This window comes from Macaca nemestrina, chromosome 7 (assembly GCF_043159975.1).
Source record: "Macaca nemestrina isolate mMacNem1 chromosome 7, mMacNem.hap1, whole genome shotgun sequence".
In the NCBI taxonomy this organism is placed as follows: domain Eukaryota; kingdom Metazoa; phylum Chordata; class Mammalia; order Primates; family Cercopithecidae; genus Macaca; species Macaca nemestrina.
In genome coordinates, this window is record NC_092131.1 from 132,464,739 (window position 1) to 132,490,432 (window position 25,694).

At 44.9% G+C, this 25,694-nt stretch overlaps 1 protein-coding gene across 3 annotated transcripts in view; it reads right to left on the reverse strand.

Moving 5' to 3' along the window:
* LOC105487821 (progestin and adipoQ receptor family member 5) overlaps positions 1 to 25,694 on the reverse strand; it is a 102,520-nt gene that overhangs the window by 47,708 nt on the left and 29,118 nt on the right. For 2 of the 3 annotated variants that reach the window (XM_071101133.1, XM_071101135.1), the window contains exon 2: positions 16,515 to 16,674. The gene's annotated coding sequence lies outside the window, so the exon portion shown is untranslated. Of the gene's footprint in view, positions 1 to 11,057; positions 11,157 to 16,514; positions 16,675 to 25,694 lie in introns of all 3 variants that reach the window. The other variant, XM_071101134.1, reaches the window with a different exon arrangement.

Consider the following 25,694-nt stretch of genomic DNA (forward strand, 5'->3'; position numbering starts at 1 on the left):
GGGTTTCACCGTGTCAGCCAGGATGGTCTCGATCTCCTGACCTGGATCTTAAGTCTGTGTCTAGCCAGTGGGTGGAAGAGGACCAGGAGCTGCCCCAGATCACAGAAGGAGAAGCAACTCAACTCTTCCAGAAAGCTGACCAGAGTTCGGTTGCCCTGAGACACACAAAAGAACCAAGCCAAGCAAATAAATCCAAGGCACTTGTTGGAGACAGACCAACTCAAGAGTAAGTAACAAGATTGCTTAAATGCAGGATGAAGACCACTGAACAGCTGTGAGTAATGTGCACCACAGAGACCCAGAACCCTTGGAACAGGTCCAAGAAACAGAAAAATACACCTTGGATTTAGCAAAGAAGAGCAGAGTTGGAAATTGACCATGGTAAATTTCCTCCTCTACCTCTATCATCACTGGGCCGAAGTCTACCACCTCCTGAGAGCCCTCCTCATAGTCCCTGTCAACCAGAGGGGTTCTTTCCCCACCTCTGAACACACAGAGACCTTGCTTGTATGTACCTGCGGCACCAACCACATCGTACCTATAGTCACAGCTAACTTCAACCACATCATACCTATAGTCACAGCTAACTCTCTAGGCCTTGTCTGCCCCTCAGGAAGAAGCCTCCCATAGCTGGCTGGAAACTCGGGGTGTATGCCTGGCCCACCCTGGGCCTCAGCAAATGCTTATTTAATGAAGCAATGATGCTCACAGTTTGAACTTGAAGTCGTTTTGATTTTTGTGGTTTGTTTGCTTTTGCTTCTTCTTATATTTATGTTCCAAGTATTTTCTGGAACTATGCAGCAAAATACAATCTGTTTATTTCACTGTTGTAAATAGGATTCTTTCTTAAAAACAGTAATAGAAGTATTATTCACAATACTCAAAGGGTGGGAGCAACCCAAGTGTCCGTTAAAGGATGAACGAATAAAACATGGTGGTATCAGTCCATTCTTGCATTGCTATAAAGAAATACCTGAGGCCGGGCGCGGTGGCTCATGCCTGTAATTCCAGCACTTTGGGAGGCTGAGGTTGGTGGATCAACTGAGGTCAGGAGTTTGAGACCAACCTGGGCAACATGGTGAAACCCCATTTCTACTAAAATACAAAAATTAGCCAGGCATGGTGGTGCACACCTGTAGTTCCAGCTACTCAGGAGGCTGAGTCAGGAGAATTGCTTGAACCTGGGAGGTGGAGGTTGCAGTGAGCCAAGATCACACCACTGCACTCTAGCCTGGATGACAGAGTAAGATTCTGTCTCAAAAACAAGAAAACAAACAAACAAAACCTGAGACTGGGTAATTTATAAAGAAAAGAGGTTTGATTGGCTCACGTTCTGCAGGCTGGACAGGAAACATGGTGCTGGCATCTGCTCAGCTTCTAGGGAGGCTGCAGGAAGCTTACAATCACAGCGGAAGGCGAAGGAGCAGCTGGCAAGTCATATGGCAAAAGCAGGAGTGACAGAGAAAGAAAGAAAGTGATAGTGGGTGGGGAGATGCCACACACTTTTAAACAACCAGATCTTGACAGAAGTCACTATCTCAAAGATAGCACCAAACCACGAGGGATCTGCCCCCATGATACAAACACCTCCCTCCAGGCCCCACCTTCAACACTGGGGGTTATATTTCAACATGAGATTTGTGCAGGGACAAATATTCAAACTATATCAGTGAACTATACATACAATGGAATATTATTCATCCTTAAAAAGGAAGGAAATTTTGATACATGCTACAGCCAGGACACACCTCTGAAAACCTTAAGCTAAGTGAAGTGAGCCACTTACAAAAGGACAAATATTGTACAATTCCACGAGGCACCCCAAGTAGTCAAATTCCTAGAAACAGGAAGCTGGATGTTGGTTACCATGGGCTGGGGGGAGAGAACGGGGAGTTGGTGTTTAAAGGACACAGAGTTTCTGTTTGGGATGATAAAAATGTTCTGAAGACGGATGATGGCGATGGTTGCACAACACTACCAATGTACTTAATGCCACTGAGCTACACACTTCAAAATGGTTAAAATGCTAAATGTTATGTATATTTTATACCAATAAAATAGTGACATGCGATTTCAAAATTATAGAATAATAAAGAAAATAACTTTTTAAAACTCACCTACATTTTGCCCAGGTCAAAAAATGGAAGTTAATACTTTGCAAAAAATACAACACTGATGTAAGTAAGCCGTGGTACACTTAGTTTTTCATGGCTAAATCACCGAGCCTTGCACACTCACAGAAGTACCACTAATCCACCTAATGGCAGGACAAGAGGCAAAAGTCCAGTAATAGGGAAACTCAAACACACCAGAGAAGCCTTAGACAACAATAGAAATCAAGGCTGGGTCTCCACAGACCTGCCTACCTAGGTCCCTTAGTTCTCCCTGGCTTTGACTCAATATCATGGGAAGAATAAGAAAGACACAGTCCCTACTGTCACACTATCTAGGTAGGATGACCACATTAGCCATGCAAAACTAAGGGGAAATACAAAGTAGTGTAGGATTCATTCATTTCTTCATTCATTCACTGCTTACTGCATTTTAATTATGTGGCAAGAAAGGGTAAGGGATAAGTGAATAGCTGATTATTCTCTGTGGGCTGCCGCAGATTTAAGGAAAAGCTGAGAATTTAACTGATATAAAAATGGTTTAAGTTTGGGATACGCGGCCGGGCGCGGTGGCTCACGCCTGTAATCCCAGCACTTTGGGAGGCCGAGGCGGGCGGATCACAAGGTCAGGAGATCGAGACCACGGTGAAACCCCGTCTCTACTAAAAATACAAAAAATTAGCTGGGCGCGGTGGCGGGCGCCTGTAGTCCCAGCTACTCAGGAGGCTGAGGCAGGAGAATGGCGTAAACCCAGGAGGCGGAGCTTGCAGTGAGCCGAGATCGCGCCACTGCACTCCAGCCTGGGCGACAGAGCGAGACTCCGTCTCAAAAAAAAAAAAAAAAAAAAAAAGTTTGGGATACGCAGAATAGAGGGAAGTAGGCATGCTTTGTATCATTCTATTCCTTCATTGCACAGGGGAAAAAAGATGAATAAGACTATCCTTGTCTCCAAGAAATATATAAAAAAGAAATAAAGAAATAGGACAGGCCGGGCACAGTGCCTCACACCTGTAATCCCAGCACTTTGGGAGGCTGAAGCAGGTGGATCACCTGAGGTCAGGAGTTCGAGACTAGCCTGACCAACATGGTGAAACCCTGTCTCTGCTAAAAATACAAAAATTAGCTGGGTGTGGTGGCGAATGTCTGTAATCCCCGCTACTTGGGAGGCTGAGGCAGGGGAATCTCTTGAACCTGGGAGACAGAGGTTGCAGTGAGCCGAGATCTCACCACTATACTCCAGCCTGGGCAATAGAGTGAGATTGTCTCAAGAAAAAAAAAGAAAAAGAAAAAGGGAAGGAAGGAAGGAAGGAAGGAAGGAAGGAAGGAAGGAAGGAAGGAAGGAAGGAAAGAAGGAAGGAAGGAAGGAAGGAAGGAAGGAAGGAAGGAAGGAAGGAAGGAAATAAAAGAAAAGAAAAGAAAAGAGAAAGAAAGAAGAAATAAGACAAATATACACCTGTATTAGAGTTCTCCTGAGAGGCAGAACCAAGTAGATAGGTAGGTAGATAGACAGATAGCAAGAGAGAGAGAGAGAGAGAGAGAGAGAGAGAGAGGTGATAGGGGAATTGGCTCATGTGATAATAGCAGCCAAGAATTCCCACAACAGGCTGTCTAACAAGCTGGAGACACTGGGATGCCAGCAGTGTGACTCAGTCCAAGTCCTACAGACTCAGAATGAGGAAAGCTGATGGTTTAACCCTGGGGCTGAGGCAGAAGGCCCTGAGAACTCTGTGGGGTGGAGGTGCAAGTCCTAGAGTCCAAGGGCCAGAGAGCCTGGAGTTCTGATGCCCAAGGGAAGAAGAAGGGTGCCCCAGCTCCAGGAGAAAGAGAGAGAGAATTTGAATTTCCTCTTTTTGTTCTATCTGGGCCCTTGTTGATTGGATGGTGTCTGCCCACACCGAGCGTGGATCTTCCCCATTTGGTCCATGGACTCACAACCCAATCTCCTCTGGAAACATCCTCACAGACACACCCAGAAATCACTCTTAGCATTTCTCTAGGTATTCCCTAATCCAGTCAAGTGGACACCCAAAATTAACCATCATAAGTCTACCCCCTGTCAACTTGGCACCAATCTGCATCTCCTAAATCATATTTAATCTCCAAATAAAGACAATAACAAGAAAATAGTTCTGCATAACATGATACAATTATCCTGCATACAACCCAAAACGCACTAATCCCTTCCACAGAAGAGGAGGTAAAGCTCTTGGGTGATATTTACTCTTCTCTTGATATCTCATGACTTAAATACTATGATATAACATTAAAAATACTTAACTACTGATACAAGGTCAATGAATCTTATATTACATGATGAAGAAATAAGAGAAGCACAAAAACAAAGCTATTTATTAATATATGTACATACACCTGGAAACATATTCTTAACAAAACAGGGAGGAACTACTCATGAAAATTACAGTCCTTGGTTCTGTAACTGATCATGTTTGTAGCTGGTATTGATAACTATCATCTTCTACTACCCCTTCTGCATTCTCTTTGCCTTCAGTAAGCACCTTAGTTAGTCATGGTTCTTTACCTAGTGGGTTGGCCTAAACCTTAATTGCTGAAGGGTCTGGGCCATTTGTTAGTACTGCCTAGATTGAGTTGTTATAGTTTCCCATTGACCTTAATCACAGAGCAGGACAATACTGAGAGGCCCAAAGAGCTTTCCTGTATTGCAGACATACTCTTCCTCACTCCCATTGTCGGGTAGAAGGGCAATTTCTTCTTGGTCATCCACATCAATCATCCCAGCCCAAAGCATCACTCCCTTCCTAGCCTGCTGATTCAGAGGCACGAGAAGCCCAAAGTGGCTGGATGGCAGTCTTAACTTCCAGCTCAGTGGAATCATTGTTGTGTCTCCTGGTGGAAGCATTCTTCCCTCTGGAACTAAGACCTTTAGACCAGCAGAGCATCAAGTCTTCTTGGAAACAGGAAGTAAAAGTTTTGTTTGTGAGTCACTAGGGATAATGGCAAGTGGTGCTCCCCACCCCCCTCCATTTCTAGAGTTTGATTCCTGCACCTGTGAATCCTGGCTGTGAGAGAAATAGTACCATATATTGAACGCTGATTCTGAGCATGTACAGCCTTCTGGACAACCTTGCCCCGGCCCTGCAAGGTATTGCCACCTAGCTGGCTCTGTAATTATGACTTCAAAAGGCCATTCTACTGTGCTATCAAGCCAGCGGCTTCGGAATAACAGGAACATGGTAAAAACAGTGAATTCCATGAGCATGGGCCCACTGTCATACTTCTTTGGCTGTAAAATGAGTTTCTTGGTCAAAAGCAATATTGTGTGGAATACCATGGCAATGGATAAGGCATTCTATGAGTCCATGGATGGTAGTTTCGACAGAAGTATCACATTCAGGGGAGACAAATCCATATCTGGACTAAATATGTATTCCAGTAAGGAAAAAACACTGCCTCTTCCACAATGGAGGGAGTCCAGTGTAAGCAACTTGCCACCAGGTAGCTGACTGATCACCCCAGGGAATGGTGCCACATCAGGGACCCAGTGGTGGTCTCTCCTGCTGGCAGATTGGGCACTCAGCAGTGGTTGTAGCCAGGTTGGCCTCAGTGAGTGGAAGTCAATGTTGCTGAGCCAGTGCATAACCCCCATCCCTGCCACCATGGCCACTTTGTTCATGAGACTCTGGGATGATGACAGGGATGGGTGGCGAAAGAGGCTGACTGACATCTATAGAACAGGTCATTCTATCCACTTGATTATTAAAGTCCTCCTCTGATGAGGTCACTCTTTGGTGACTATTAACATGAGACACAAATATCTTCACCTCCTTTGTCCAATCAGAGAGGTCCATCCACATACCTCTTCCCCAAATTTCCTTGTCACCGATTTTCCAGTCATGTTTCTTCCATATTCCTGACCATCCAGCCAAACCATTGGCTACAGCCCATGAATCAATATACTGTATACATCCAGCCATTTCTCCTTCCAAGCAAAATGCATGACCACGTGCCCTGCTCGAAGTTCTGCCAACTGAGAAGAGTTCCCTTCACTACTGTCCTTCAAGGATGCCTCATAGAAGGGCCATAGTGCTGCAGCTGTCCATTTTCAGGTGGCCTGTATCTCCCGCAGATCCATCTGGACAGCAGGCCCTGTTTCTCCTCCTCCGTCAACTGATTGTACAGCACTTCCCATGAGGTCATAGGTGCAGGCTGGAAGAGAGAAGGCAGAGTAGGAGAAGTAGAAACCATGGGCATTTGTGTCACTTCATATAACTTACTTGTGCCTTCTGGATCTCTTCAGACCTGGTCATGTATAAACCACTTCCATTTGATGATAGAATGCTGCTGTGCATGCCCAACTTTATGGCTTGGTGGGTCACATAACACTCAGTTCATGATAGGCAGCTGAGGTCATGTGGTAAATTGGTGGTCCACGGTCAAGCATTCAGTTTCTACTAAGACCCAGTCCTACTAAGGCCAAGAGCTGCCTCCCAAAAGGAGGGCATTTATCTGTGGATGATGGCAAGACCTTGCTCCAAAAGGCCCTCTAAGGGCCTCTGCTGCAATTCACCTACAGGGGCCTATCAAAGGCTCCAGAGAGCACCCTTATCTGCCACTGACACATCAAGCACCAATCGATCTGCTGGGTCCTATGACCCAAGTGGCAGAGCAGCTTGCATAGCAGCCTGGACCTGTTGCAGAGCCTTCTCCTGTTCTGGGCTCCACTCACAGCGAGCAGCTTTTCAGGTCACCTGGTAGATGGACTAGAGTAACATACCCAAATGAGGAACACGCGTCCCTAAAATCCAAACAAGCCCAAGGTGTTCACGTGTTTCTTTCTTGGTTGTAGGAGGGGCCAAATGCAACAACTTATCCCTCGTCTTAGAAGGGATATCTCAAGATACCTGACCCACACCACTGGATCCCTAGAAATTGCACTGAGGTAGAAGGCCCCTCAATTTTGTCAGATTTCTCACCCTCTATGTAAGCAAATGTTTTACAAATAAACCCAGAGTGGCTGCTACTTCACTGGGTCCAGTCAGCACAACACCATCAATGTACTGGGCCAGCATGATACCTTGTGGAAAGATAAGGCGATCAAGTGCCCTGCAAACTAAATCAAGACAAAGGGCCGGAGAGTTTACATACCCCTGATGTCGGACGGTGAAGGTGTATTGTTGGCCTTGCCAGCTGAGAGCAAGTTGCTTCCGGTGGGTTTTAGAGACAGGTTGGAGAAAAAGGCATTTGCCAGATGAATGGCAGCATACCAGGTACCAGGAGATGTGTTATTTTGCTCAAGCAATGAAACTATACCTGGTACAGCAGCTGCAATTAGAGTCACCACTTGGTTAAGCTTGTGATAATCCACTGTCTTCTGGATTATTCAGGATCCATCTGTCTTTTGCACAGGCTGAATGAGGATGTGGTGGGAATCTCCGCCCCTGTGTCTTCAAGTCCTTGATAGTAGCACTAATCTCTGCAATCCCTCCAGGGATGCGATATTGTTTTTGATTTATTATGTTTCCAGGTAGAGACAGCTCTAATGGCTTTCATTCGGCCATTTCCACCACAATAGCCCTCCCCTCACAGGTTAGGGAAGTCATGTGGGGATTCTTGCCAGCCTCTAAGTTTGTCTATTCCCTTGGACTCACTGTGAGTCAGACCCGAGCTACAACTCTGCTGATCATCTCACCTCTATGAGCCTCGCCTCTGATTAGAGGGCCACAGTAACATTTTGGGCCTCCTGGAATCAATGTCAGCACAGAGCTGGTATATAGCCGTCCATGAAAGTTCTGATTACCTCCTTTTCTTAATGCACCGTTACCCTGGGCCACAGGTCCCTTTGGCAAAGGCTGGGAGAAAGAATAATAGTATAAATTTTCAGTAGTGTCCCCCTCCCTTAGGGAACCCAGCCCTGGGTCTCACTCTGTTGCCCAAGCTAGAGTGCAGTGGCAATTCACAGGTGTGATCACAGCACGCTGCAGCCTCGAACTCCTGGCGTCAAGCATCTTCCCACTTCAGCTTCCCAAGTACCTGGGACTACAGGCACCCCCGGCTATGCAAGATTTCTTTTTTTACCTAGGATACAAATCCTGAATGTAAGATTTCATTTAAAAGAGAGTTCCGAAGCTTTAAAATAAGTTTTAAATAGCTTCAAAAAAATCAAAACAAAAAGAGGGTGTGTGTTTAATACACTCTCCAGGACATGCTGAGCTCCCCTGAAATAGCCTTAAAAAAGAAAACAAAACAGGCAAATCAACGGCAAAATCACCCTCAGGAGGTTTCAAGCTAAAACCTTTCCATTCAAGACCAAGCAAAATTACTAAGAGGTGAAATTTGCACTTGGCTGTCTCATTCCTCTTAGGCTAGGGGCCCATCCATAAAGATCCCCCAACAGTGAACTTCAGCCTACACTCTGTGGATCTTAGGCCTTGAAGGACACAGTTGGCAAACCTCATAACCTATCAAATATGTTTACATAAAAGGTGGCCAAATTATAAGCCTATGGACTATTTTCCCAATGAGAGGGTCCAAAAACTTACTAACTTCTAGTAATACAAATAAACTAAAAAAGTCTCTTCACAGCATTAATTTATTAATTAGTTAGGCATACATATTCAGAACCCCTAAATATATTCATATATTTATATGAATATTGAATATTACATATTCAATATATCAATTTTAAAATAGCTTTTCCACTGATATTTCCCTTCCTTCCTTCCTTCCTTCCTTCCTTCCTTCTTTCCTTTCTTCTGTCTCTTTTCTTTTTTCTTTTTCTTTTCTTTTGAGACAGGGTCTCACTCTGTCACCCATGCTGGAGTACAGTGGTGTGATCTCAGCTCACTGCAACCTCCACCTCTCGGGTTCAAGAGTTTCTCCCACCTCAGCCTCCCAAGTAGCTAGGACTATAGCACACCACCATGCCCAGCTAATTTTTGTATTTTTTGGTAGAAACAAGGTTTCACCATGTTGGCCAGACTGGTCTCTACCTCCTGAGCTCAAGTGATCCACCTGTCTTGACCTTCCAAAATGCAGGGATTACAGGCATGAGCCACGGTGCCCAGCCTCCACTCATATTTCATAGAAATAAGTGTATTCAAAATCAGCAAGAGCATCTTCACAACTACGGCCACTCTTTTGAGTCACCTCACACAGTTTACTTGAAAAATACTCTCACCGCCAACAAAATTGTTTGAAATCTATACTTGTTAAAGCTGTGTTTAATGCTAATTGCTGACAAATGTGTCCCAAGTCACAAGTCCTCATTCGCTATTATTATGCTGTTTGCAATTTGCTTTCAAATACTTCACATAGATAACATGATATGAAAATGTTAGTTTTAATCCATACCCCTGGTGGGGGTGGTTAGTTAGCATTTGAAAGACGAATCATAAACTCACACACACATTCCGGAGGGTACAGCTTGGATTCAGTTGAGGTTATTTTTAATCAACACCAGAGGCTTTACTAATTAGCAGAGTGAATGCTGTTTCTTTGGAGAAACGAGTGGAATTAGAGATATATGAATGAGTGAGAAGCTTCCCTCTCTCTTGCGTGACAGCTATGGTATACCCCAAAGAGGCCACTCCTCGAAATGAGTCCAGATAAGCCTTTTAGGGAAGAGTCAATGGTTTGAATACAACTAGAAGTTCAGCTGAAGCATGCCACAAGACAGCTGTCACATCAGTCATGCACGAACTTTCAAGCAAGGTGTGCCTAAGAGTTCCTAAAAGAGTAGTTTGCTGTAGCCGGGCATGGTGGTCCACGCCTGTAATCTCAGCACTTTGGGAGGCCGAGGCAGGTGAATTGCTTGAGTCCAGGAGTTCGAAACCAGCCTGGGCAACATGGTGAAACCCCGTCTCTACCAAAAATGCAAAAATAAGCTGGGCATGGTGGCATGTGCCTGTGGTCCCAGCCACAGAAGGAAGAGTAGCTTGCTGGGGTTTGCTAGGTCATTATACTGTTTCTCTGTCTGCTTGCTAAAAAAAAAGAAAAAAAAAAGATATGCATGATGGAACTCACCCTGAATGTTGCATTGTGTTGTGCTACCTGGTGCTGAGATTGTGGGGGTCCTTCTAGCTCTCAGGTGCCTACAGATAGAATGAGCCTAGGACTGTATTTCAATCAACTTCAGACACTGTCAGCTGGAAGTCATGCCACTATTTTTGCCTACCACTAACACACACACACACACACACACACACACACACACACACAAAAATGCTGCCAATTTTATCATGAGGCACCACTGATAGGAAATGAATCTTGATTTCAGAGCTGTTAAAATGTCGCAAAAAAGTATATGTTGAAATTGATTGATGAAATAGTCATTGTAAATGAGCAGTTGGCCTAAGTTCATCTGCAATGATTACTTTCTCCAAACTCACTACTCAGCTCTTTAAAGGAAGCTTTAAAGACTCTTTTACCACAAAACCAGGATTTGCAACTGGAAGACCATATTCCTGGGAATAAATCTCAATCTGTGTTACATTTTTTTGCCTCTATTTCTTTCCCTGATTGTGTCAAGTGCCTTCTGAAAGGATTCCAAATAAGTATTCACTGGGAAATTCCAGGGTTACCCATGTTCCCCCAGACAGCCTATTCTAATAATGGAATGCAGTGACCCTGAATATGAAAAACTCTGGATAGACCCAGCTGTAATGCCACCTCCTTGTTCCTGAAAAACATATTGGAAAACAAAACACTCAACTCATAGTCGGGTAACGCATAGCAAAGGCAAAGAACACTGGTAGGAAATTTCTCCGTGCTCGCTTTAGAATGGAAACACGAGACCAGGAAGCTTCTGAGAAGCCATCCAGTCTAAATCACCACTGGATGTCTGGATTTTGTTGAAGGCCTTTCAGACAAGTGGTCATACATTTGACCCAAAGGGGCAAGGCTAACAGAGGGGTTTCAGGTTCTGTGAGAAGCAGCGAGGAGATGTCGGGAGAGAGAAGCCAGCATCACCTTTCTACTTATCCTCAGAGTGGTCCGAATGCCTCCTGCGTGTGGTAGGAGGAGTTGGCTTCTTTAGCCAGCGCTGCAAGGTGCAGGGTCCGAGCATGGCTGGAGAAGAACAGAGAGTGAGAGGTGAAGGGGAGGTCCTGCGTCCAGGCGGGCTCTGGGTGGCTGAGCCACACTTCTGATCCTCTCCTTCCCCTGGGGCTCCTGTCTAATCTCCTTCATGTGGACAGAAAACAGCACAGAGCCCAGGAGGTGACCACGGCCGAGTCTTGATCCCATCACTGTGCCAGAAGGCCCTGGCAGTCCTCACCACCTCCAAGGACTGAATAGCACCCTGGGGGAGGATGGAGGGAGGCAGAGCCTAGGAGCAGGGGCCCCAGCTGCTTTCAGACCATTTTACCTTAAAACATGTGATCAAAATAAAAAACCTGTATGCATCAAGGGACACTATCAAGAGAGTGAAAAGACAGCCCACAGAATGAGAGATTTGCAAATCAGATATCTACAAGAGACTAATATCCAGAATATATAAAGAATTCCCAGAACTTGACAAAAAAATTCCAAACAAGCCAATTCAAAAATGGGCAAATGGCTTGAATAGATATTTTTCCCCAAATGTGCAAACAACCAATATAAAAGAAATAATAATAATAACAATAATAAAAGAACAAACAACCAACAGGCAGGTGAAAAGATTCTCAGCACCACTAGTCATTAGGGAAGCACAATTCAAAACCATAATGGGATACCGCTTCACAGCCATTAGGGTGACTGCTATCAAAAAACAAAACAAACAAAAAACACAGAAGGTAAGTATTGGCAAGGGTGTGGAGAAATTGAAACTAATGCATTTCTGGTGGGACTGTGAAGTGGTGCAATAGCTATGGAAAACAGTATGACAGTTTCTCAGAAAGTTAAACAGAGTTACCATATAATCCAGCAATTTCACTTCTACGTATATACCCAAAGGAAGTGAAAGGGGCTGAAACATATTTTTTTTTTCTTTTTTTGAGACAGGGTCTCACTCTGTTGCCCAGCCTGACAGTGCCTCACTGCAGCCTTGACCTCCTGGGATTAAGTGATCCTCCCACCTCAGCCTAAGTAGCTGGGACCACAGACGCATGCCACCACACCATCTAATTTTTGTATTTTTTGTAGAGATGAGGCCTCCCTGTATTGTCCAGGCTGGTCTCAAACTCCTGGGCTCAAGTGATCCGCCCACCTTGGCCTCCCAAAGTACTGGGATTACAGGTGTGAGCCACCGTGCACGGCCTGAAGCAGGTGTTTCTAAACCAATTTTCACAGCAGCATTATTCACAGCAACCAAAAGGTGGAAGCCCAAATGCTCATCAGCAGATGAATGGATGAACAAAATGTGGTATATCTATACTACAGGATATTACTCAGCCTTAGGAAAGAATAAAAGGCCCAATGTGGTAGTTCATGCCTGTAATCTCAGCTACTCTGGAGGCTGAGGTGGGAGGACTGCTTGAGTTCAGGAGAACAAGGCCACAGTGAGCTGTGATCACACCACTGCACTCCAGCCTGGACAACAGAGCAAGACCCTATTTCTTAAAAAAAGAAAAAAAAAAAAGGACTAGAATTCTAATACGTGTTGCAACGTGGGTGAGGCTTGAAAACATTAAGTCACATAAGCCAGACACAAAGGGACAAATATTGTATGATTCCACTAAGGTGACATGCCTGGAATAGACAAATTTATAGAGACATTTATGTAAAGACAGTCTGGCATGGGGGCCAGGGAGGCGGGTAGCGGGGATGGGGAATGAGTGTTTAAGGGACACATAGTTTCTATTTGGGAAGATGAAAAAGTTGTGGAGATGGATGGTGGTCATAGTTGCACAACAATGTGAATGTACTCAATACCAATGAATTACATATTTTTAAGGGCTTAGCATGATACATTTTATGTTATGTATATTTTACCACAATAAAAAAGTATCATAAAAAAGCATGTGCTCTTTGTAGTCTGCTCCGTAATTTAAAGTTGTTTTAACACAAAAATTTATTTTCTCCAAATCTTCCAGAAAAAAATACATATTATACACATCCTGTTGCTGCAAACTGCCTCCCCCGCTATTGTGAGAAGCACAGGCTAGTTCAATCCACCCTTCTTCCTATTTTATATCTGAGAACCTCAGACAGGAAATGACTTGTTTGAGGTCACTCAGTGAGGGCCTGGCAAAGTCAAAAATAAGGAAGGTCTCTAACGAACAGTGGGAATATGTGCATGGGTCCTAGAGTTGGAAGGACCAGAAGTCCATCCTGCCATGCCAATGCGTGAATCCACCATGGGGAGAAAAGGACCAACTCACAGGGCAGGGAGCTGGGGGAAAGCTGAGGTCACTCATCAGCTGAATGACACATGCCTGAACTTCAGCCTCCCTGTAGCATGAGTCAAATGCCCACCTCAGCAAGATCATAAACAACTCCCAAGTAGTTTGCCATTCATTAAAACCATGATTATGTCTGCTCACGCAGTGCTTTCCAAACTGCAGGTCACAACCTCTCAATGGATAATGAAATCTATTTAGTGAGTCATGATTAACATTTAAAGGTAGAATCGTATGGAAAAGAATAGACAGAAAATACCAGTGTATTGCAGAGTAAAGGTAAGTACTGTTTTGTGATATTTGTTATATATGTTTATAGATATTGCTTACTATGTTATGTATGACTGTATGTGTGTACTAGATTATGACAAAAGGTATTGCTTACTAAAAGCCATAATCAAAAAAGCTTGAAAAAAAGGTGTTAATGTGAAGCCAGGCACAGTGGCTCCTGTTTGTAATCCCAGCACTTTGGGAGGCCAAGGCAGGTGGATCACCTGAGGTCGGGAGTTTGAGACCAGCCTGACCAACATGGAGAAACCCTGTCTCTACCAAAAATACAAAGTTAGCCGGGAATGGTGGCACATGCCTGTAATCCCAGCTACTCGGGAGGCTGAGGCAGAAGAATCGCTTGAACCCGGGAGGCAGAGGTTGCGGTGAGCCAAGATTGTGCCATTGCACTCCAGCCTGGGCAACAAGAGCGAAACTCTGTCTTTAAAAAAAAAAAAAAAAAAAAAAAAAGATGTTAATGTCACAGGTCACCTGTATTGATTATGGAGAGCCATGGATTTTTTTTCTACCTAGAGTCACACATGCTGTGGTACATTCTAAAGATAAATTGTGGAGAGGCCGGGCTCAATAGCTCATGCCTGTAATCCCAGCACTTTGGGAGGCTTCAGGTGGCTGATCACTTGAGGTCAGGAGTTCAAGATCAGCCTGGACAACATAGTGAAACTTTGTCTCTAATAAAAAATACAAAAATTGCCAGGCGTGGTGGTGTGCACCTGTGGTCCCAGTTACTTGGGAAGCTGAGGCATGAGAATTGCTTGAATCCGGGAGGCAGAGGCTGCAGTGAGCTGAGATTGCGTCACTGTACTCCAGCCTGGGTGACAGAACAAGACTCTGTCTCAAAAAAAAAAAAAAAAAAAAAAAAAAACCAGAAACGACAGCAACAACAAAAAGATTGTTGTGGGGGGACTAAGGCCACCACGTACCCAGACGGATGCATGACTGGACAAGAAGCCCCTCCTAGTGTAACTGCCCAAGGGGTTCACTTTGCCAGCTCTCTAGACAGAGCCAATTCATCAAAACAGGGGAACTGTAATAGAGAAAGAGTAATTCACACAGAGCCGGCTGTGCAGGAGACCAGAGTTTTATTATTACTCAAATCAGTCTCCCTGAGCATTCGGGGAGCAAAGTTTTTAAGGATAACTTGGTGGGTGGGGTGAGCCAGTGAGCCAGGAGTGGTGACTGGTCAGGGATGAAATCATAGGGAGTTGAAGCTGTCTTCTTGCACTGAGTCAGTTCCCGGGTGGGGGACACAAGATCAGAGGGGCCAGTTCATTGATCTGGGTAGTGCCAGCTGATCCATCAAGTGCAGGGTCTGCAAAATATCTCAAGCACTGATCTTAGGAGCAGTCTAGGGAGGGTCAGAATCTTGTGGCCTTCAGCTGCAAGATTCCTAAATCGTAATTTCTAATCCTTTGGCTAATGTTAATCTAGTCCCCAGGCAAGAAGGAGGTCTGCTTTGGGAAAGGGCTGTTACCATTTTTGTTTAAACTATAAACTACAAACTAAGTTTCTCCCAGAGTTAGTTCAGCCTATGCCCAGAAATGAAAAAGACAGCCTGGAGGTTAGAGGCAAGATGGAGTCGATTAAGTTAGATCTCTTTCATTGTCTCAGTCATAATTTTGCAAAGGCGGTCTCAATCGCTCCCTTTGGATTTTGTAACACTTTCATCTTAAGGTGTAGGCTGTGAAGATGGGAAAACACTGTCAATCGCTCTGGCTTCTTCCTGCTGACGAGGGACATTGTGGGAATGGGAGTGAACCCCAAGGTGAGAAGAATGGAAACGTTTTGTAACTGTCTGAGTGTACTCAAGCAGGCCTGGCTGGGCTTCCAAGGCTTGTGTGTGAAAAACATTAGTGTTTTCATCCATAGTTTTACTACAGTGTTTAAGTGAACAGCCTCCTATAAGGTAAATCACGAGTTCTACGATGAGTACGATCCCGGATTTTAAAAGCAAAGATTTGAAAGCATTAGCTTGGGGACTTCTAACCCACAAGGAATTTAGAATTTAGTCTAACCTGCAGCAAAAAAAACCCTCAAGAACAGCTAACAACAGTACACTATAGTTTTCTTTTAGAGCATAATTTTGTCACTAGGCAGTGGACAAGGTGAACCCCTTGGGCAGTTACATTAGGAGGGGCTTCTTGTCCAGACATGCATCTGTCTGGGTACCTGGTAGCCTTAGTCCTCCCACAACAATCTTTTTGTTGTTGTTGTTGTTTCTGCTTTGTTTGTTTGTTTGTTTTGAGACAGAATCTTGCTCTGTCACCCACGCTGGAGTGCAGTGGCTCAATCTCAGCTCACTGCAGCCTCTGCCTCCCGGGTTCAAGCAATTCTCAGGCCTCAGCTTCCCAAGTAACTGGGACCACAGGTGCACACCACCACGCCTGGCTAATTTTTGTATTTTTTAAATAGAGACAGGGTTTCACCATGTTGGCCAGCTGGTCTTGAACTCGTGACCTCAAGCGATCCACCCACCTGGGCCTCCCAAAGTGCTGGGATTTCAGTCACCATTTTTATTAAAAGTAAATCATGATAGAACTGATTTACAGTTTACAAAATAAATTTTAGTCTTACTCTACTTGGCCTGATTATTTGCATAAAGTGCAGCAAGAATAATTATTTTTCACTTAGGCTTTTTAAATTGGCTTTAATAGAACTCTGCTCCATGAAGAATCTCAGATAAAATTTTTTAAAAGCTGAGCCCAGCCATGGGTTTTTACCCTCAAATACCTATGAGTTGAGCAAAGTCCTCTCCTCCTGAGGTCCCAAGATAACTTGGGGTTCCTGGGCCTGTTAGAAAGTGACATTTTGTACTTACCACAGCTCAGGAACCTTGTACAGGAACTCTGTGGACAAGGTATGAGGCCAGATTCCCCAAACGGCTTTAATTGGCTCTATAAGTCAACTTTAATTCTTTAAAGGAAGCATGCCATTCCAGTCAAATCCTTGGTAAAACGACCAGTTTCTCCAATGGTGTCCTGTTACAAAAGAAAACAGATTCTTATTGCACTTATGCAATTAACTATACTGCCATAAATTAAGAATACACACAAATGGTTTCCAAATTCTAGAGCAATCAGGTAGAGAGAAACAAATATGCTCCAAAATTTTCCACAGGAGTATATTTTACTCACTTGTTAAAAGTTGCAAATAACTCTAAAGAAATAAGTAGCCTTGACTCTGAAAACAAAAGGATTAGCAATGTTTAACACACAAGCTCTCCATGAGAGTCCTAGAAGTTTCCTTTTTTCCAATAGCACAGTTTTTAAAGCTGTAATCCCAGCTACTTGGGAGGCTGAGGCAGGAGAATGGTGTGAACCCAGGAGGCGGAGCTTTCAGTGAGCCCAGATCGCGCCACTGCACTCCAGCTTGGGCGACAGAGTGAGACTCCATCTCAAAAAAAAAAAAAGGCTGGATATGGTGGCTCACACCTGTAATCCCAGCACTTTGGGAGGCCAAGGCAGGTGGATCACCTGAGGTGAGGAGTTCGAGACCAGCCTGACCAACATGGAGAAACCCCACCTCTACTAAAAATACAAAATTAGCTGGGTGTGGTGGTACATGCCTGTAATCCAGGCTACTCGGGTGGCTGAGGCAGGAGAATCACTTGAACCCAGGAGGCAGAGGTTGCAGTGAGCCAAGATTGCACCATTGCACTCCAGCCTGGGCAACAAGAGCAAAACTCCGTTTCAAAAAAGAAAGCTAAAATCTATTTCAAATCTTTTTTATTTTATTTATTTATTTATTTATTTTTGCAACATGGTCTCACTCTGTTGCCCAGACTTGAGTACAGTGGTGCAATCTCGGCTCACTGCAACCTCCACCTCCCGGGTTCAAGCGATTCTCCTGCCTCAACCTCCCGAGTAGCTGGGATTACAGGCGCCTCCCACCACGCCCAGCTAATTTTTGTTTTTTTTTTCAGTAGAGATGGGGTTTCACTATGTTGGCCAGGCTGGTCTTGAATTCCTGACCTCAAGGGATCCCCCGTCCTCGGCCTCCCAAAGTGCCACCACACCCAGCCAATTTCTTTTAAATCTTAGCCAACTTGTTTATACCCACAGAATTTTTTTACAAGATCAAACCTTTACAAACACTTTTCCCTTTGCTTAAACCTTCAGTTTTGTTCCGTTACTCTTTTAGGTTAAGACAATCTTTAAAACCTTCTGAAGTGGACAAAACTACATTCCCTTTCACAAAAGCCATATTTCCATGCCTTCTTATCATCTTTTACCAAAAACACATTCCCCACACACCTAGTATATAAAACTGTTTCTCCAGTGGTCTCAACTACATGTTACAATGTTAAATCTTAGCAACTTTTATTTTTAGTGAAAAATCTGATAAGTAACTGATTTTAATTATGTACTGGGGTGGAGTCTAGGACATCAGCCAGAAATGAAGATAAGGTCTGACTCTTAGCATAGCTGGCGGGCCTGGTTCTCCATATGTCCCCAGGCCTTATCTATCATCTAATGCTCCAAAGTAGGGAAACTGAATAATTTTCCAATTTTAGTATATGTGCTGCCGAAGCGAGCACGGGAAACTGAATAATTTTCAAAAGTCAAAGAAACAGTTTGACCATAAAGCATTTAGCAAATCTGATATCTAACCTTAATTTAGACCAAATGTCTACATTTTCAAGACTTTTTATTTTACCAATAATCTTTAAAACTGTCTTTATTTCCGGGATCGGGCACGGTGGCTCACACCTGTAATGCCAGTACTTTGGAAGTCCGAGGTGGGTGGATCATGAGGTCAGGAGATCAAGACCATCCTGGCTGACACGGTGAAACCCCATCTGTACTGAAAACACAAAAAAATTAGCCAGGCATGGTGGTGGGCGCCTGTAGTCCCAGCAACTTGGGAGGCTGAGGCAGGAGAATCACTTGAACCTGGGAGGCAGAGGTTGCAGTGAGCCGAGACTGTGCCACTGCCCTCCAGCCTGGTGAGAGAGCGAGACTCCGTCTCAAAGAAAAAACAAAAACAAAAACAACTGTCTTTATTTCCAAAAGACTACTAGAGTCATGTGAACAAAAAGGTATTATAGTTTCTATTTCTCTAATAAAATGTTTGATTTAAATGCTTATATATCTAAGCCATTTAATCAGAGCTCTTTTATACAAACGTCACACACACACACACCACATATGAATACAGACAGACAGAAGATTCAGCATTTATAAGATTTTTCGCTTGCCAGTTTCTTTCTTTTTTTTTTTTTTTCTTTTTTTTTGGAGACAGAGTCCTGTTCTCTCACCCAGGCTGCAGTGCAGTGGTGTGATCTCGGCTCACTGCAAGCTCCACCTCCCGGGTTCACGTCATTCTCCTGCCTCAGCCTCCAGAGTAGCTGGGACTACAGGCACCCGCCACCGATCCTGGCTAGTTTTTTGTGTTTTTAGTAGAGACAGGGTTTCACCATATTAGCCAGGATGGTCTCGATCTCCTGACCTTGTGATTCGCCCGCCTCAGCCTCCCAAAGTGCTGGGATTACAGGCGTGAGCCACCGTGCTTGGCCTTATTTGCCAGTTTCTTAATTGGATGACTGGCTTCAGGGTGGAGCCCTTGGAGGAACAGGGCCGGGAAAGCATGCGTTTCTAGGGCCAAATAAGCAGCAAGTAAGCAGCTGAAGGCAAAGACAGATCCCCAGAATTAATGGTGCCATTTTATACTGGATCCTGGATCCCCAAGAGGAGGGAAATACTGTGGGAGAAGAGCGCGCAGTGCTTCTACCCTGCATTCCATTCAAGGCAGCCAAAGCCAATCAGCCCATTTTGTAATCGGCCCATCTCTCAGGGGAGTCTCATCTCCCAGTCGGGGGCAGGGATGTCTCCTTATCTTCCAGGTGGTCAAGAGCAAGCGTCTCTGATCCAAGTGTGCAGAATCAAGTATCCCTCCATAACTACTGTTAGCCATCCCCTAAAGTGTATTTCCTACCTAGTTACTACACACCAAAACTCTCTCATAATGAGAAGTAATTTCTGATACCCCCAAAACTCAAAACTGTCAGATAACACAATGCAAAACAGAACAGAGCCTTTGATTTTGAGAGGGATCTATCCGCTTTTAATTCCTGGGGTTCCATGAGAAAAACAGAGCTTTTTCCAAAACGGGGTCTGTGGCGCCTCCTCTGTTTTTCCCAAGGAGTCTCAGGCTACCAGAAGTTATCTTAGGGCCTCTCATGTGTGCATTAGGAGTGGCAAGACAAAAAAATGGAAAAAAGTAATTCAGTTGACTAAGAAGAAAAAACCTATTTCCAGGAAAAAAACAAGATCCAAAAAGAGAAAAACATAAAGGCCTTTTAAATATACCTATTGCTTGTTTATCCACTTTTAATTAAGCATTTTTTTAAAAATATCCTTTTAAGGGCCAGGCGCGGTGGCTCACGCCTATAATCCCAGCACTTTGGGAGGCCAAGGCGGGCGGATCACAAGGTCAGGAGATTGAGACCATCCTGACTAACACGGTGAAACCCCGTCTCTACTAAAAATACAAAAAATTAGCCAGGAGTGGTGGCGGGCGCCTGTAGTCCCAGCTACTCTGGAGGCTGAGGCAGGAGAATGGCGTGAACCTGGGAGACGGAGCTTGCAGTGAACCGAGATCAGGCCACTGCATTCCAGCCTGGGCGACAGAGTGAGACTCCATCTCAAAAAAAAAAAAATCCTTTAAAAATTTTTATTACCCAACTTTAGCCACACTGAGCGACCAATATTTTTGGCTTTTAAATTCTACCACAGTTAACTTCCCACACTAAATTAATAAGTTTTAGCTAAGGTTATAACTTAACCATAGACACATACATGTCTCAAGGAGATGGTAAGCAGTTTCTTTTTTGTTTTTTTGTTTTTGAACAAGATTTAGAATCTCCCCCAGGGTAGTTTAGAGAAAGGAAAATTCAAGACAGGGAATCAGAAGCTATCCATGGGTTGGCTGGGGTGGGGCGGCGGGGGGGAACCTCGATAAATGGCAAAGTTTCATAAATAAAACCCAGAAAGGAATCATACCAGAAGCCAAGACTAAAACCCAGGCCGCCATTGTCAAAAGGCAAAGCCTCAACTACTGAGTTACAGCATTGAGCAGTTTCTATCGCTCTCCCCAGAAGGAGATTAGAAAAACCAATTTCAAGCTTGCACAGGCTTTTAACTGCTCAAGAAACATTTTTTAGGACTATGACATGAACCCCAAAATTCCTGTCCTCTGGACGGCAGAAACCAAGAGAAAGTATTCCCACATGGTCACAAAGTTAAGCTCTTAAGGGCACAAAGCAAGACAGAGAAATTTCATCCAGTGTTGGTTTCAGGGACCCGTAGCAAGGTTTGTAACTGACCAGCCTGCCAAGCTGGCTTGAAAAGTGAGCTTATAGGGGTCTTAAACCCACATTCTATCCTGTGATACCCCTCTCTCCACTACAGAACACAGAAAGACAAATTCTTTGCACAAAGTACAGCAGATTGGCTACCGCCTAAGACTAATCTCACAAATCCTTTTTTCTATTCATCAAACCCTTGCAGAAGAGACCAATAGTTTACTGTTTTACCCAGACAGAGAAAGAGAAAGAGAGACCAGAAACTTGGCCGGTAAGAATTTCTTACCCTTTTTACTGGCATATCAGGTTTCTGGGTTGCCTTTCTCTGCAGCTTCCAGAAGAACGGAGTGGCTTCTGATGACCCTGCTCGCTTGTGCTATAGCTGTGGGGTTCAAGCCACTTTACAAGAGAAAAAAAAAGCCACTTTGCTGTTTTATGGAACCATAGGCAAGATTCTTAATTTGCAAGATGCTGCCCAATGGGCTGCATGTGGAACCAAATTAAGATTTTCCATCCCAGCAAAATCCACATAACAAAACAGACATCAGTCACCTCATTCAGCACCCAGTATCAGCCCGGGAAAGCTCAATCTTTTTCCCATTGCTCCCTATTTCTGATTCACTCCAGGTGGGGAGGGGTGACCTCCAAATGGTAATTCACAATAAGACCTCTGGGCAAGGCAAAGACCAGATAGTCACCCCAAGAGACAGGCCTATTGAGCTTTCTTTAGGGCTCACCAAATGTAACCAGACAAATAAGGAGCGTTCTCTGAGTTAGACCTGCTGGACTTCCATTAGCAAGGGATCCTGAGATCCCTTCCACATATACAAACACACATAAAGACGAGACGGACCGAAGGCCTTCCAAATCAGATCCCTAACCAAGAACTCCAAGAGTATCCCTTCCAAACTATCCTCCTATTATCCATCTGAGAAACCTCCTTAAAATCTTCCTGATTGAGGATAAGTCTCTCAAACCAAGACTCTTCCTACTAGCTAGAAAGAGGCAACTGAGACCCCACAGGAGCTAAACAGACATGCTGCAATGGGGCTACAGACACAAGACACCCCATGGTGGAGCTACAGACACCACACCATAGGGTTACAGAACCAGTGGCGAGAAGAAAGGAGGTGTTGACAGCATCTAGGATACTCACCAATCCAGACACCCCACAATGGGGCTACAGACAGATACCCCATCATGGGGCTATATAGACACCCTGTGATAGGGCTACAGTTAAGGGACATTGCCCCAGGACTATTTCTCCATTGCAATTAGATCCATGCACACTGGGTCAGCAGCACCCCACCAGTACAGAGAGTACCAGAGTCAGCCCCAGTCCAAGAGAACTAGGCAGCTGCTTGGGCTGGCTTCTCGATCCATCACTGGAGTGGGGCCACTGAACCATGGGCAGGTAGCCACAAGGGCAATCCCAGATGAGCCACCAACTTTGTAAGTGACTAAGGGGTTCACATTGCCCTCTGCCTAGACAGAGCCGATTCCCCTGCCTAGACAGGGGAATTGCAATAGAGAAAGAGCCTGCTGTGTGGGAGACCGGAGTTTCATTATACTCAAATGAGTCTTCCTGAGCATTCCTGGAACAGAATTTTTAAGGATAACTTGGTTGGTGGTGGGGGGCTGGGTAACCAATGAGCCAGGAGTGCTGGTCAGGGATGAAGTCATAGGGAGTCGGAGCTGGCTTCTTGCACTGAGTCAGTTTCTGGGTGGGGGCCACAAGATCAGAGGGGCCAGTTCATTGATCTGGGTGGTGCCAGCTGATCCATCGAATGCAGGGTCCGCAAAATATCCCGAGTGCTGATCTTAGGAGCAGTCTAGGGAGGGTCAGAATCTTGTGGCCTCCAACTGCATGACTCCTAAACCATAATTTCTAATCCTGTGGCTAATGTTAATCTAGTCCCCAGGCAAGAAGGAGGTCTGCTTTGGGAAAGGGCTGTTACCATTTTTGTTTAAACTATACACTCCCAAAGTAAGTTCAGGCTATGCCCAGGAATGAACAAAGACAGTTTGGTGTTAGAAGCAAGACGGAGTTAGTTAAGTTAGATCTCTTTCACTGTCTCAGTCATAATTTTGCAAAGGTGGTTTCACTAACGTTCCCTGGTGTATGGTAACAAGTATCCTGGACTGCCTAAACTTGGAGAATGTTCTATGAAGATGGGGAGAGGCACATAGAGTTGGGATTTGGGGTCACCAAGGTCAGGTCTCCTCTCTACCGTCTCCTAGGTATGAATTGGCTGGGCTTGTTCCAAATGACTTTCATTTTTGTCATCTGTGAAATAAACATACTAATACTTACCTGGCCAGGGCTATGGGGGAGCTAAAATGAAATAATAATAGATGTGAACAAACTTTATGAACTACAAAACACTGAATCAATGCCAGTGGTATTTACCACTACGGCTACTATTGTGGCTACTATTACTACAAAGAACACATTCAGGAGAGTGAGCCATCAGCTGCAAAAACTTTTAGGATGATTTAAAAAACAAAAATTGAGGCTGTTCGCAGTGGCTCATTTCTGTAATCCTAGCACCTTGGGAGGCCGAGGCAGGCAGATTGCCTGCTCAGGAGTTCAAGACCAGCCTGGACAAGATGAAGAAACCCTGTCTCTACTAAAATACAAAAAATTAGCCAGGTGTGGTGGTGTACACCTGCAGTCCCAGCCACTTGGGAGGCTGAGGCACAAGAATTGCTTGAACCTGGGAGGCAGAAGTTGCAGTGAGCCGAGATTACACTACTGCACTAGTGACAATCAGACAGAGTGAGGTGACAGAGCAAGGCTCTCTCTCCAAAAAAAGAAAAAAGAAATTTAGGTATAATATACATATATAATTTACCATCTAGTTCAGTGATTGGAAATATATTTATATTTTTTTTCTGCCCTTCATCCCCCACCTCCTTCCCAGCCTCTGGTAACCACCAATCTACTCTCTATCTTCAAGGATGGGGGTTTTTAACTTGAGGTCCATGAAAATCCATGGATGGGCCTCAGGGAATTTATCAAATTATTGGTTAAATTATGTGTGGGTGAGTGTAAATGTGTGTGTGTGTGTGTGTGTCTGTCACTGGGGACAGGGGCCCTGGCTTTCAACAAAGTTTCAGTGACATCTGTGAGCCAGGAAAGGTTCAGAACCATCAGCCCCTGCAGTGCCTGGTGAACAAGGGCAAAGCCACATTCCCAGGGTAACCTGGCGTCCAGACGGAATCCCCAATCCAGGGCAGGATTTGTTGGCATGGCTCCAAGTGGTGGGACAGAGTCATGCTACCAGTCGGTGAATGAAGGGAGTGTCACTTCACAGAAACCTGTTTCTGCCTGGCTACCCCACCCTGGAAACTGGAAACTGGTCTGGTGGCTGGGAGAGGCATTCCCTCAGCAGGTGTGATCCAGGGAGAAGTGGCTCTACAGGCTGCACTGGCCTTGCCCTCCAACTTGGGTAAAGTCCGCACCCAAGGCAACCAGGCCACACCGGAAGCAATGGGCCTGGTTCTCCTCTGCAGACCCAGAGGGAGGGGTGACAGAGGGAGAGGCAACAGGAACCTGGCAGGGCCCTAAGGAAGGGTTGCCATCCATGTCACTGTGGGCCACTCAGGTGAGGCTGGGATAAGGGCCACCCCCACTCCCATCCCGTGCAACTCCCTGGGAGTCTTTCCAGGCTGGCCAGGCTGTAGGCCTACCCCCAAGCCTCCCATACCCTCTAGCTGGCCAGTTCCCTGGCAGCCTTTCAGGCCCAGCCCACAGTCGGCCTCCTCCAGGAGGGACACAGGCTCCAGAGACTCCTCTTCTGCTGCTCTCCTCCTCCCTGAACCCTCTAGCTGTAGGGAAGTGGCTGAGACCAGACTTCAGGGTCACACTGGTCTGGGTTTCAGACCTGGCTTCTCTACTCACTGACTGGTGCCTTGAACATGTTGCTTAACTTTCTCAGCCTTGCTCTTAGCTTTCTCAGCCTCTCTGTCCTTAGCTTATAAACTGCATAAAGATGAAATGAAATAATGTACATAAGGTTCTTTGCATAGAGCGTGGCTGGCAGCAAACAGTTCAATCAAAGATCATTATTATTATTAGCTTGATTTATATCATTCTCTGATTATTTTAAGTGTTATTGTTTTGGTAGCCACAATTTAGATTCCTGAAAGACAGGACCTAGATCTATTTTCATTATAGAAGAAGAGGCTTGGCTGGGCACAGTGGCTCACACCTGTAATCCCAGCATTTTGGGAGGCCAAGGTGCAGATCACCTGAGGCCAGGAGTTCGAGCCTGGCCCACATGGTGAAACCCTGTCTCTACTAAAAATACAAAAATTAGGCCAGGTGAGGTAACTCACACCTGTAATCCCAGCACTTTAGGAGGCTGAGGCTGGCGGATCACCAGAGGTCAGGAATTTGAGACCAGCCTGGCCAACATGGTGATATCCTGTCTCTACTAAAAATACAAAAAAATTAGCTGGGTGTGGTGGCAGGAGCCTGTAATCCCAACTATTTGGGAGGCTGTGGCAGGAGAATCACTTGACTCCAGAAGGTGAAGGTTGCAGTGAGCCAGAGAGCATACCACTGTACTCCAGCCTGGGCAACAGAGCGAGACTCCGTCTAAAAAAAAATAAGAGACTCAATGGAACATGTTGACTGTTCTACTCAGAGACTGGCTATTCATCCATCTGTCCGTCCACTCATCCACTCCT